Consider the following 14,957-nt stretch of genomic DNA (forward strand, 5'->3'; position numbering starts at 1 on the left):
TCAAGGATTTCATTTTACTATTTTTTTTTTTTTTTTACATATATAGTACCACAATCTTAAAAAAAAAAAAAGCCAAGGTGATTTACAGCTCTTTCTCCCACAGGCTGCTCCACCCTCACAGGCACTCAGGAATGTCCTGACCAGCCTCCCTATGGCTCCTGCATCCTGGAAACACCAGTTGCAGCTAATCAGCCCCAACTCCAAATCTCTGATATTTCAGAGGAATTTCAAATCCTGAGGAGATTTCAGGTCAAATTCTTACTCTTTGCCTGGTGCCCGGCAGGAATACCATTTGGAGCTGCTGCCTCCTGCTGACCAGCCAGGTAGCCCGTAGATATGAAATCCCAAGGTTTACCTCGGGCCAGGCTGGCCAAGAGCAGACACTGAGACAGGGACTTAAGTGCTAGTAGTTAGTTTGTGACATGATCCCGGGAAGCACCAGGAGGGTGGGCAAGTGAGGCAGGGGAGGGAGGAGAGCTAATAATGGGAGCAGGACACTGCATTGCTGCTATGGGCAGCTGAGGCCCAGACCCACCAGGGACCTTCTCAGAGACTATGATTTCACCTCAGAATTCTCCCCCGATGGGTGAGCAAGCTGGGGTATTTACCCACCAACCAGACCAGTTGCCGTTGAGTCATGTGTGTCAGTAGAACTGTGCTCCATGGGACTTTCAACGGTGGATTTTTCGGATGCAGATTGCCAGGCCTTTCTTCCAAGATGCCTCTGGGCGGACTCGAAACTTCAACCTTTCAGTTGGCAGCCAGTGCATTAACCCTCCCACTCTTTATTGGCTGAATTACTCGTGAGGTTCCCAGAAATTCTGGCTGCCCCACATGCAGGCCAGATACCCTTCTGTGACCACAGGATGCCCTCAGACAGACAGATACAGGAAGCTGCCAGCTTGTACCAGAACTGTCTGCAGGTGATCTCTGGGGTGGGTTGGGGGATCTGCCAGGGGTAACAGCACTGCTTGCTACACTCTCAGAGCTGCTATAAAGGAACAATGAAGACTTTGAGAAGAAAGTGGATTTTGAGGCACTCCAAGTCTGAGCCATAATTCCTTCAGCAGGTCATTCAAAAAATACAAACTGAACACCTGCTACATGCAAAAGTTCTGCTCTTCTGCCCAGTGGTGCTCTACATGTTGTAAGAAAAAACCATAGACTCAGAATTTACAGCTGTTTTTCATAAGGACCACATGGCAGGAAGAAGTACAGAAGTGCTCATCCGCAGAGGCAAGGACCACCTCATGTACTGTCCGCACTCATCAAAACCGGAAGCTGCCTCTCATTGCTGAGACTACCCGAGACTCCCTTCAAGACCTGTCTAGGTCACCAGAGGATGGGAGCCTGCAACACGAAATGAGAGTAGGCCTCATGGAAAAGGTGGCATTTGGGCAAAGGCTTGAAAGAGTTGGCCACCAGACTAGCCGGGGAAAGAGCATTCTAGGTAGATGGCATGGCCAGTGCAAAGGTCTGGAGGCAGGAGCGTGCCCAAAGCTCCAGGACTAGTCAGGGGCTCAGTCTATTTGGAGCAAGGTGAGCAAGGGGAGAATGAGGTCAGAGCCAGGCTGAGGCGGTCAGAGACGTTAGCAAAAGCCAGATTAGGTAGGGCCTGAGTGAGACGGAAGCCCTGGTGACTGTTCAGATCAGACGTGCAGCTTCGAAGGGATGCAGTATAGCCTGATGGGAAAAATGGGGCTTGTCTCTCCTCCCCTTTAGTGGATCCCCAAGCTGGGGACCAGGGCTCTTGTGCTTTGCTCTGGATCCAGGTAGACCTCCCGGGTAGACAGAGGATCCAGGTAGCCCAAGCCCACTCAGGCAAAGGAGTGGGGTGTATTCACGGAGATTTGCCAAGCTCCAGCCCCAAAAAGCAAAAATGAGAAGTCAGGAAGCAGCAGGCTGACGGGAAACTGCAATTTCACCATCTAATAACCCAACATGTTTGTGATTTTCAGGTTACAATTTTTGTATCGTCACAGTCAATTACAGGTCACAAATGATTTCCAAAGTGGGCTGCCCAGGGAGGCAGTTGTGCAAATCCATTTGCCATAGCCATCCCACTCCCAGGCTGCTCAGTCCCCAAAATGTGCTTTGGAGCAAACTGTGTCAGAGCACAGAGAGCCAAGTGAGGGGGAAGGAAGCTGAGGAGGGGACATCTCGACATGGAGGATGGAACAAGCTAAGGCCCACATACCTGCTGTGTGACCCTGGCCCAGTCACCTCACCTCTCTGAGCCTTTGACCTTATAGAGATGACCAGACCCCATGTACTTACCTCACCAGGGATGCTGTGAAACACTTAATCCAAAGAGATAATGTCAAAGACCATATACAAAGCACCTACCATGTACCTGGCCCTGAGTGAGCGCCTTGCTTTCTTTTTATAACAGTTTTATCGAGGTATAATTTACACACCATAAAATGTACTCATATTAAGTATACAATTTAACGATTTTTAGTGAATCTACAGAGTGGTATAACCATCACCACAATCCATTTTGAGAATATTTTCATCGCCCCAAAAAATATCTCCAGAGCAATCCTTCGAGGCTGGAGTAGAGTTCCATGCCTATTAACATTAATTTAATGCTGTATAAAGCAAAAGAGAAAATCGGTCATTTATTGGGTTGAACCACATGAAATTGCTTTTTATAAGTAGAAAATGTCCAAATATTGGCAATTTCACATAGTTTAACCTTTAAAAGAAGAACCTTTAAAAATATAGTACTATAAAATTATACTTTGCTCATTAACTCATATGCTGTATATTATTGCTTATGTTATAAATTTATACATTATATTATCATACAGAGAACTCTGCATATTGGACTTTGTGGATAATTTAAGGGACTCTGGATTTTCTGCGGGGGAATTTTGACTATGCTTAGTTTTTGCCTTAGGCACTGTCTTTAGAAACTAACTGCCATAGGGATTGTCTACTTTTGAGCCCGTCCAAGCTAGGATCTCCAGTTTGCAGTTGAACAAAGGGAAGCTTAGAAAGCTTAGGTGACCCACCAAACCAAATGTGAATAAAGCTTCACAAGCCTATAGCATAAAAGGATCACAGTTTGTATTTTATTTTATTGTTTTGCATGCTTACTTTTTTGGGGGTGGGCAACTCTACCCCTCAGTAGACTTAAAATCCACAAGCAGACAGGCCAGATCTTTTCTTTCACCACTGTATCACCAGTACCTAGCTGCATAGCACTTGGCACGTAGTATCTGCTCAATAAATACCAAACAAATGCAGTGAATGTGAGGGGAAGGAAGGACATTGATTCATATCTGTAAACACCTCCCCTGGCCACACACACACACACAGGACCTGGCATCATTGCAGACACTAAAAAGGTAGTTTAATTGTATAATAATTGTATAATCCTGGAATGTCTGCATGAACAGATCCAAAAGGCATTTACATCAACGTATGGCAGATCCATTTTGTGCCAGCTCAAGCTGACCCCCAGCATGTCCTGCTGCCTGGCGGAGATGCCTCCTGCTCAAAGAGAGCACAGGGCAATCTGCCTTCCAGCAGGGAGTTTCCAATCCCAAACCTGGGGGGAAAATGAAAGCCGAGAGACGAGGCAATAAAAAGGGCACCACACCACAGCAGGCTCCTGGGGTCTTTAAAGGGTAAGAGGCCCGATCCCATGCTAGGGAAAGGTCTAGAGGGAAGCTGTCCAGAGAAGCAGGGAGATTAGATGCTGGAGCTGGTGCCAGCGCTCCCCAGGTAGGCTTTCCAGGGCTTGTAGGCAAGAGAGAGCTGTATGGATGTGGGGAGGGGACTTGGGGTGCAGGAGGCGGGCAGTGCTATTGCTCAAGGCCCAGCCTGGTTTATACAATCCCAGGGAGGAGAAGACGCTATAATCCCTGTCTCCTCCCCTCTCCTCTTCTCTAGCTCCCCCACAGGGAAAGGTGTCACCAGTCTGATTGTCTTAGTTATCTACTGCTGCCGTAACAAAAGTGGGTGGCTTTAAAAAACAGAAATATATCTTCTCACAGCTCTGGAGGCTGAAAGTCCAAATCAGGGTCTCAGCCATGTCAGTTCTTTCTACGGGACTCTGTCCCAGTTTCTGGTGTCTGCCAGCAATCCGTGGTGTTCTTTTGCTTACAGACAGGTCTTCACCCGTCATCTGTCTTCCTCCCCTCCCAATGTGTGTGTCTCTGTGTCTATTCTGCTCTTTTTATAAGACCTCTCAGAAGTGATCAGGTTTAGGATCCACCCTACTCTGTTATGACCTGATTAACTTAACAACAGAAAACCTCTCTTTCCAAACAGGGTCATATTCCCAGGTACAAGGGGGTTAGGACTTCAATATAACTTTGTGGGGGACATAGTTCAATCCATAACTGATCAATACTTAAGACATTGATTGAAACATGAGTGCTAATGGACAGGGTCATTGTGTTAAACCATATGTGGTATGGGGCTCTTTGCTTCCTGCTTCCATATAGGAGGCAGACTGAGCTTCACCCAGAGTTCATTGTCATTGTCTCCATTCTTAGTGAAGTCATTCTGTATTTCCCATTGGGCAGCTGCTTCTAGCACGGAACTCCCTCCAGAAACCCTCAAGCAGTGAGAGGTGATTGGCATTTCTAGGTTCATAATTCTATCAAAGGGTTTCAAAATCCTAGCAGAATCTCCAGCCTGTCTAAAGGTATCCAACTATTTGTTCCCAGAAAGATACGCAAAGAAACTCAAGGATCACCTTTGAGCCTAGAAAAAGATCTGAAAAGATAACACACAGAGAGAGAACAGCGATCAGCTCTGGAGATTAGGACGCAGGAGAGGAATGGGTAAAAGGCTCTCACCTTTTCACTTTTCATAGACACTTTTGTTGTGGTTCCATTTTCTACAATAATCATGTGATTCTTGATAATTTAAAAAATAATAATCAGAAGGGTTAGGCAGTGGCATATAATGATATAATGATGAAAAGTCAGTAGCCAGCTTTATGTCCTAAATAATTGCATAATAATTATGAAAAGCTTATGCATCTCCCTACTTGAGAAAGAGATTCTTAACTTCCTATATGCTGTTGATAACTCAGATTCATTGACCATTAATCAAGGCTTCAAACTGGGTACATTTCGGTTCAACCCCCCTGCTGGGAATCTGCATTTCCACCCCAGATGTACTGAATCTGAACCTACATTTTAATAAGATCCCAGGGTGATCCTTATGCATACATAAGACTGATTCAGTATATTTGGGGTGGAAAAGCAAATTCTCAGCAAGGGGCCAAACCACAAAGGAACACAGTTCGAAGCCCTGCAATTAATTTCCCAAGGCCTCCGTTTTCTCATCTGTAAAATGGAGATAAGAATGCCTGCCTCCCAGATGTGTGAGCCTCAAATGTGGCAATGCTTAGAAAAGTATTTACTAAGACATGAAGTGATATCATATATATCCTCACTGTGATCATTTCTGGCATTTTCTAGGAAATTGGCAGATTTGAAGAAGCTGGCTTGTTTTAAAAAACAAGATGGCAGTTATCTATTGTTGTTGTTAGGTGCCGCTGAGTTGGTTCCATCTTATAGCGACCCTATGTACAAACAAACGGAATACTGCCTAGTCCTGCGCTGTCCTCACAATCGTTGCTATGTTTGAGCCAATTGTTGCAGCTACTGTGTCAATCCATCTCACTGAGGGTCTTCCTCTTTTTCACAGACCCTCTGCTTTACAGACATAATGTCCTTCTCCAGAGATTGATTCCTCCTCAATCACTACAGTATACTTTCCGGTAGGGCCAGGAGTTTGCATTTTCATATAAATTTTAGAATCAGCTCGTTGGGTTCTTCAGAAGACCCTTCTTTGATTTTGATTTGCATTGCATTGAATCTACAAGTCAATTTGAGGAGAATGACATCCTTACAATATTGTCTTCGGTATATGGTTCTCCATTTATTTTGGCCTTCATTAATATCTTCCAAGATAGGTTTATGATATTTCTCATACAAGCCTTGTACATCTTATTTATATTTTTGATGCTATTGTAAATGGTACCTTTAAAGATCATATTTATTTTTTATTGTGTTTCGGTGAAAGTTTACAGAGCATATTCGTTTCTCATTAAACAATTAACACACAAATTGTTTTGTGATACTAGTTGCCAAACCCGCGGTGTGTCAACACTCTCCCCATCTCCAGCCTGGGCTCCTCGTTTCCATTCATCTAGTTTTTGCTTTCGGGCCGGTGTGCCCATTTAGTCTCGTGCACATGACTGAACTATGAAGCACGTTCCTCACATGTATTATTGTTTGCCCTGCGTTGTTGTTGTTAGGTGCCGTCAAGTCAGTTCTGACTCACATCGATCCTATGTACAACAGAATGAGGCACTGCCCAGTTGTATGCTGTCCTCACAATCGTTGCTATGTCTGAACACATTGTTGCAGCTACTGTGCCAATCCAACTCGCCATAGGTCTTCCTCTTTTCCGCTGACCTTCTACTTTACCAAGCGTGATGTCTTTCTCCAGGGACTGGTACTTCCTGATAACACAACCAAAGTATGTAAGACGAAGTCTCACCATCCTTGCTTCTAAGGAGCATTCTGGCTATACTTCTTCTAAGAAATATTTGTTCCTTCTTCTGACAGTCCACAGTATATTCAATATTCTTCACCAACACCATAATTCAAAGGCGTCAACTCTTCTTCAGTCTTCCTAATTCATTGTCCAGCTTTCGCATGCATGCAAGGCAATTGAAAGCACCAGGGCTTGGGTCAGGTGCACCTTAGTCCTAAAGTGACATCTCCGCTTTTTAACCCTTTAAAGAGATCTTTTCTAGCAGATTTGCTTAATACAATGCATCATTTGATTTCTTGACTGCTGCTTCCATGGGCGTTGATCGTGGATCCAAGTAAAATGAAATCCTTGACAACTTCAATATTCTCTCTATCATGGCAGTTAGCAAGAACTATTTATTGAACAAATAAAGGGCTCCCACAGTCTTCCTATAACAATAGTTGAGGGTACTTATGTCACGGTGGTACAAATGGCTAAGCTCTTGGCTACTAATTAAAAGGTTGGTGGTTCGAATACACCCAGAGGCACCTGGGAAGAAAGGCCTGGTGATCTATTTCCTTTCTGAAAGATCACAGCCATTGAAAACCCTATGGCGTGCAGTTCTACTCTGAAACGCGTGGGTTCATCAGAATTGAGCCGATGGCAGCTGGTTTTATATTACACTCAGTGGACTTCATACAAACACAGCTCTGTGCCCGAAAGGCACTCAATACACAGTTGTTGAATAAACACTTATTTTGTAAGCAACCCTACAAGCGAGAGAACATCAACACCATTTTTACAGATGAAAAAACGGAGGCCCAGACAGAAAGTAAAAGAATAGCTTTGCTGATGCCCAAGCCAATTTCAGCCTAACCCTGCCCTGTTTCTATGGATTAAAGATGAGAAGAGAAAGGAGAGGAGAAGGATTAGGTAAAGCAGAGAAGACAAGAAAAGCCATAAAGAAGGAAGAAGCTACCTGAATACAAGTGATGGATTCCTACTTGATTTAAGGTGCAGGAAAAATGCCATTTTGGTGGGTAAATTTGTGTGCTCCTATTGTCAAGAGATGAACACTACGTGCCTTTTGTTTCTTTATCTGCCATGGCAACCAGAAAGCTTAGAATCAGATCTGTTGCTTGAGAAACAGTCACCTCCAGAGCTGAGAAGCACCTACTCCTTCTTCCCCTCCCAGAGAAGCTGTTTTCTGATTTATGTTTCTATCTGCCCCGTGGAAACACCCAATCCTTTCCGTAAACCTGAAGCAGTATGGAGGGGTTTCCACATCTTGTATTAATTGGCCCATTGTTCGATTCTTTATATTTCACTAGTCCTTACACTGATCGTGGGAGTAATAGCAACCATAATTAGGCATCATAAGGATAATGATTTCATTAAAGCTTCTTTAATGGATTCGGACACGTACAAGGCAGGGTGTTATACAACACAGTCAAACACTTCATCACCTTGCGATAATGGGAGTTGCAGAATTACAGTAACAGAGCAACGGAAGGTAATTTCCTATTTGGTCAAAGCCGTCTGGCCTCCCTCAGGCCTCCAATTATCATATTTCTTCTTGGAATCAGGTCTCCTTTCCACTCACAAGCTGCTGCAAGCTCCAAGCTATTCCAGCAGGCAGGCTTACACAGGAGCTGTGAAGTTCTAATTTTCTCATTACACAGCCTCATCTGTCAGCTATTTACTGGTGAGCCAGCCCTGTTCTTTAGTTCAGGTGATAAATAGGCATGAATAGCTTAGCGAGCAGAGAGGCAAATAAGCATTTGAAAATGAGCAGGCCCTGAGAATCTTCTATCAGATAGTGTTATGGGTCAGAGAAAGCTGGAGCAAACCTCAGAATGAAACACAGAGGAGAGGCTAAACCAAACTCACCCCCTTTCGCTCAGAATCTCAGTGACAGCAATAGGCAATTTCTTTGGCTACACGGACAGTCTCAGGTGATTCTTTAAGACAGTGCTGCCAAACTTCGCAAAGTAAGCTGGTAACTTCACAAAGGCCACCACTTGTTGAGCACCTACTGTATGTGTGTGACAGTCTTTAAATAAATTGACTCCTTCATAAATCAGGAGAACAACAGTACACAATACTGGGGAAGCCAGCACAACTTGTCCAAGGCAAGGTCATGGAAGCCCCCTAGACATATCCAAACTCCCAGAGGGACTGAATTGCTGGGCTGTAGGGACCATGGTCTCTGGGAACATCTAGCTCAATTGGCATAACACAGTTTATAAAGAAAATGTTCTACATTCTACCTTGGTGAGTAGCATCTGGGGTCTTAAAAGCCTGTGAGCAGCCATCTAAGATACTCTACTGGTCTCACCCCTTCGGGAGCAAGGGAGAATGAAGAGAACAGGATACAAGGAAAAGATTAGTCCAAAGGACTAATGGACCACAGCTACCACGGCCTCCACCAGACTGAGTCCAGTACAGCTAGATGGTGCCCGGCTACCACCACTGACTACTCTGACTGGGATCACAACAGAGGGTCCCAGACAGAGCAGGAAAAGGATGTAGAACAAAATTCTAGCTCACAAAAAAAAGACCAGAATTACTGGCCTGACAGACTGGAGAAACCCCAAGAGTATGGCCCCCAGACACCGTTTTAGCTCAGTGGTGAAGTTGCTCCCGAGGTTCACCCTTCAGCCAGGGATTGGACAGCCCCGTAAAACAAAACGGTACTAATGAGGCACAGCAGTCCACGGACAAGGACTAGAAGGCAGGAAGGGACAAGAAAGCTGGTGATAGGGAACCCAAGGATGAGAAGGGATGGTGTTGACATGTCGTGGGGTTGTTAACCATTGTCATAAGGCAATATGTGTACTAAATGTTTAAGGAGAAACTGTTTGTTCTGTAAACCTTCATCTAAGGTACAAAGAAAAAAAAAAGAATTATCTATGTGAGATCAAATAGACAAAAGCAAGTCAAAAGGTTTGATGGGAAGCCTAGGGGGCAGTGAGTTGAAGATAATGGTGATGGAATAATTTGGAAAAGGATAGTGAGAATAGCAGCACAACTGGAAGAAAGTAATCAATGTCACTGAATTGTACATGTAGGAATTTTTGAAATGCTGTATCTTTGGCTATGTGTATTTTTACCAAAAAAAAAAGTCCTCCAAGGTTAAGGAGGGAGACTGTTGACATGTCGTGGGGTTGTTAACCAATGTCATAAAACAATATGTGTACTGACTGTTTAATGAGAAACTATTTGTTCTGTAAACCTTCATCTAAAGTACAATAAAAAAAAAGAGAAAGTGAAAACTCAATAAATAAATAAATCAGGAGAACATCTTACACTACACCAGGGCTTCAGATTGGTTTGTTCTGGTTCAAACCCCTGCTCAGAATTTGCACCTCCACCCTGCATATACTGAGTCAGAATCTACACATTAACAAGTTCCCCAGGTGATTCTTATGTATAATAAAGTTTGAGAACCACTGCTTTACTAGTGGTTCTCAGAACTCATCCCTAACCAGCAGCATTAGCATGGCCTAGGAACTTGTTAGAGATGCAAATTCTCAGCAGGGCTTCAAACCAGAGCAAGCCAGTTCAAAGCCCTGCACTACACATATTCATCCATTCTCATTAAATGAGATTATAACCTATCTGGCATGTTATCAGCACTATATAAGTGTTAGCTACCAGTTTCTGTGACATGGATTGGCACAATAGCTGCAAAGATGGACTCGAACATTCAGGCAATTGTGAGGATGACACAGGACTGGGCAACATTTCATTCTGTTGTACATAAGCTGCCATGAACTGTAGTAAAATCAATGGCATCTAACAATAACACCAGCTTCTATTCATTATCTACTTTCAGCTAGTCACTACGATGAATATCAGAGGTGCAATTCGAATGAGATAGACACAATTGCTTCCCTCAAGGAACTTATAGTCTAGTGGGGAGGTAAACACTATATAAATACTTCTACAAATACCAATATTATTACTATTGTGATGATTACAGGTGTCATAAGAGGCTAGAACAAGGGACTTGACCTAGTCTGGGCTGGGAGGAGGGGTCAGCAAAGGCCTCCCCAAGGAAGTGGCTTTTAGATTGACTCAGATGTTAGCCAGGCGAAGAAGTAGGAGGAAGAACATTTCAGAAACAGGGAATAGCAGGTGTGGAGGTACTTAGGCAGGACTAAGCTTGGTGTGATCAACAACAAGGAAAGGGATGGTTTGGTTAGACCTTAATGAGCAACGACAGGGAGGTGGCAGACACAGGATCATACAGGGCTTTGTAGAACATGGCAAGGGTGTGAATTCTATCTTCTGACCAATAGGCAGTCATTGGAAGACTTTAAATAGGAACTGGCTTTGTCTGACCCATTGTCATCATTTGTATGACTTCTGGATGGATAGCCAATCCATCCAGAATTGTTTATTTAGAAACTACTATATGGAAAACCACCACCCATCTGTCAGTTTGTCATACTGGCTTACACGTTACTATAATGCTGGAAGCTATGCCACTGATACAGTAACCCTCCTGCTTATCTGCAGGGGATACGTTCCAAGACCCCTCGTGGATGCCTGAAATCACGGATAGTACTGAACCCTATATATAGTATGTTTTGTCTTATACATACATACCTATGATAAACTTTAATTTATAAATTAGGCACAGTTTAACAGACCAGTCTCTGGAGAAGGACATCATGCTTGGTAAAGTAGAGGGTCAGCAAAAAAGAGGAAGACCCTCAAGGAGATGGATTGACACAGTGGCTGCAACGTTGGGTTCAAGCATAACAATTGTGGGGATGGCACAGGACTGGGCTGTGTTTCGTTCTGTTATACATAGGGTCACTGTGGGTCAGAACCAACTCGATGGCACCTAACAACAACAACTACAAAGAGCTTAACAACAACAACTAAAAATAAAATAGAACAATTATAACAATATCCTGAAATAAAAGTTATGTGAATGATGGAGCGAGACAAGATGAGATTTCATCACGCTACGTACTCATTTGACATTTTCAGACCACAGTTGACCTCAGGTAACTGAAAGCCCAGAAAGTGAAACCATAGATAAGGGGGGACTACTATATTTCAAATACCAGCAAGGTCACCCATGGTGGGCGGGTTTCAGCAGAGCTTCCAGACTAAGACAGACTAGGAAAAAGACCTGGTGATCTACTTCCAAAAGTCAGCCAATTAAAACCTTATGGATCACAACAGAACAGTGTCTGACTTGCTTGCTTTGGACACGTCATCAGGAAGGATCAACTGTTGGAGGAAAACATCATGTTTGGTGAAGGAGAGGGTCACTGAGAGCAAGGGAGACCCTCAGTGAGATGGGTTGCCACAACAGTCACTACAATGGATGCGAACATGCCAGGGATGGTGAGGATGACGCAGGACCAGGCAGCATTTCATTCTGTTGTACATAATGTCACCATGTGTCAGAGTCAACCTGGTGGCAGCTGTCTATCTCTATCTCTATACGGAAATAGCTTATGCTATGATGGAAAAAGTATAGGCAATCTCTCTCCACTTCCTGGATTATTAAAAAAAATTTTTTGGCCAGAGCATAAATCTCAACAGAGAATTGGAGAAGTATAAGGTTGGAAGGCTTGCAATTTAAAATACCAAGATAAGGAATCTAGACCTTTTTTCTTTTAAAAAGGAGACGGAAGTCAGGGAGAAGCTGACCTTCATTGATTGTCTCTCACCTGCAAAACACTGTCTTGGATATTGTATATTATCTCATTTGAGTATTAAAAATCTCAGAAATCAATTTACCTTAACCATCTCTGCTCATCCATACTCACATCATCAAATTTTTCCATTATTTGATGAGCCTTAGAGATATGCAAGGAATTGTCCAAGCTAAGCTTAAGATGCTGATCATCACCTTTCCATCCTCACCTTCTTCTAAGACATTCTGGCCCTGTCCACATCCTTGCTATCAAGTAGATATCCCCACCCACACACCTCTCCAGCCACAGTTAACAGTGCCTCTCTCCTGGCCCAGGGGATCCATCTCATAGCCTAGGGCCATGTAATAAGTTCTCTCTACTGAGTATCTGAACTAAATGAATCAGAGTTTGGGTCAGTTAGGAGATAGTAGGAGTTCAAAACCAGAGCCACAACTTGGATAAACCTCTGAAACATCATGCTATGTGAAAAAAGCCAGACACAAAGGTCGAGTCCAGTTCATGGTACTTTGTTATGGCAGTCCTAGGAAACTAATACACTGACTTTTCACTGGCCCTCTGACTCTATCTCATAGGCTCTTCCTACCTCCGAAACCAGGCCCCAGACTCTCCTCAAATCTGAAAGCTGTCTTATGCTTCAGGCTGTGCATATGCACTTAATCTTTATTTATGGCCTGTTCCTGACATGTATCCTAAATACACCCCATTCCAGACTGTTCTCCTCATTCCAGCCCAAACCCACCTTGATCACCAGCCTCCATACCTTGCCCAGAGCCTGACTCTCTGCCTTTTTTAACTCTGGCCTCCTGGTCCACCTCCTCACCCTGCATCAGAGCCCATCTTAACGGCTCCATTGTAGAGTCAGCTATGGAGGTTTGCAAGAAGACATGAGACACCTCCAGGCATGAGTATATCACAAGCATAGGTATGTAACACCCATTTACCTTCCCTGTCCCCAAGTCCTGTAGAAATGACCAATAAAATACAGCCTCATAGGAACCACCTCAACAGGGTTAGACACTAGAAAATTGTCTGCATGAGGCCAACTTCCTAACCTCAAGTCTTTGCTCATTATCCTCAATGGGGCTGATCATGACCAAGCTACTTAAGTAAGCACCAATCTCATCCCTTCTCACTGCCACTCCTGATGCCCTCTTTACCCTACTCCATGTTTATATCAGAGTTCCTGGGTGGTACAAATGGTTAATGCTCTCAGTTTCTAACCAAAAGGTTGAGAGTTCAAGTCCACCCAGAGGCACCTCGGAAGAAAGGCCTGGCAAGCTACTTCTGGAAAACCCTGTGGAGCACAGTTCTATTCTGACACACATCGGGTCATCATGAGTGAGAACTGATTCGATGGCAACTGGTTTTATGTTGATATCAGCTGCTAAATTACTATAAAATTTATTGATGTGTTTATTGTCTCCCTCTTCCCCTAACTCCTGCTAGAATCAAACTATAAAAGCAGGGTTATTCATCTGTTCACTCCCTAATGGATCGCAAGTACCTAGAACAATGCCAGAAACATAATAGTTGCTCAATAAATGTTTGTTAAGGGAATAAATGCCAGAAACGTTAAGGAAGTTCTCACAGGTACAGAGTACATAGGACCAGATTGAAGGCAAAGAATTTAAAGTTATCCTTCCAAGCAAAAAGCGGTACATCTGGGAAGAGAGTGGATGAGACTTTGAAAAGACTCTAGAAGATCACACCCTTCTGCCCACTCTTGACTCGTTTTAAGCAATGTAGCTAATTCCTGACATAGGCAGGCAAAAAATGTTACAAGTCTGAGCAAAGAATAAGAAAAAATGTTAAGACCAGAATTTTAAATCCATTAAGGCAAAAACAAAATCTCTACTGAAAAAACAAAATCAGTGCTGCAGGTAACAATAATTATGAGAAAAACGACAATAAAAATGAAGGACAGAAAATAGCAATGCAATAGATAGATAACTGGTTTATTTTCAAGAGGACCAGAACAGAAAAGAATCCATAGTAAGAAAAAAGAAAAAAAATGCTTTCCTGAACTAAAAGATTAGAAGGGTATCTACACTCCAGATATCAAATTTCAAAAATCAATGAAAAAAAGATGAATACCTAGACACTGTCTGGAAAATGTTGTGACCCCAAAATTTTAGACCCAGAAAAGTTGTTCTTTAGTAGAGAGGCAAAAGGAAATTTTTCTCAAATAACCAAGGACTTTTAAAAATGTGCCACCATATATCCTTCTGGGCGGCGGCGGGGGGACCTCAACTTGAAAATAAACACCAGCTAACTCTTTTTATGCAAACAATATGCACGATATACTTTTTTTTGCCAATTACACAACCTCCTCATACATTATTTTTATAGGCACGCTATGAGTGTTATATGTGTGGGTGCATTATTTGCAAAAAATACGGTAGTCGAGACATGTGCTGTCCCTGGGTGGTACAAACAGGTAACACACTTGGCTCTAACCAAAACATTCGTAGTTTGAGTCCACCCAGAGGCACCTCAGAAGAAAGGCCTGGTGATCTACTTCTGAAAAATCTACCATTGAAAACCCTATGGAGCACAGTTCTACTCTGACACACATGGGGTTGTCATGAGTCAGAATAAACTCCATAGCAACTGGTACAGGTACTTAGTTAAGACATGAGATAAAATTAAAAGGCTGACTTCATCTTAAGTGAGAATAACAGCACAACTGGAAGAGTGTAGTCAATGTCACTGAACTGTGTATGTAGAAATTTTTGGAACGGTGTATCTTTGGCTATGTGTATTTTC

Source organism: Trichechus manatus, unplaced genomic scaffold (assembly GCF_000243295.1).
Source record: "Trichechus manatus latirostris isolate Lorelei unplaced genomic scaffold, TriManLat1.0 scaffold00008, whole genome shotgun sequence".
Lineage (NCBI taxonomy): Eukaryota > Metazoa > Chordata > Mammalia > Sirenia > Trichechidae > Trichechus > Trichechus manatus.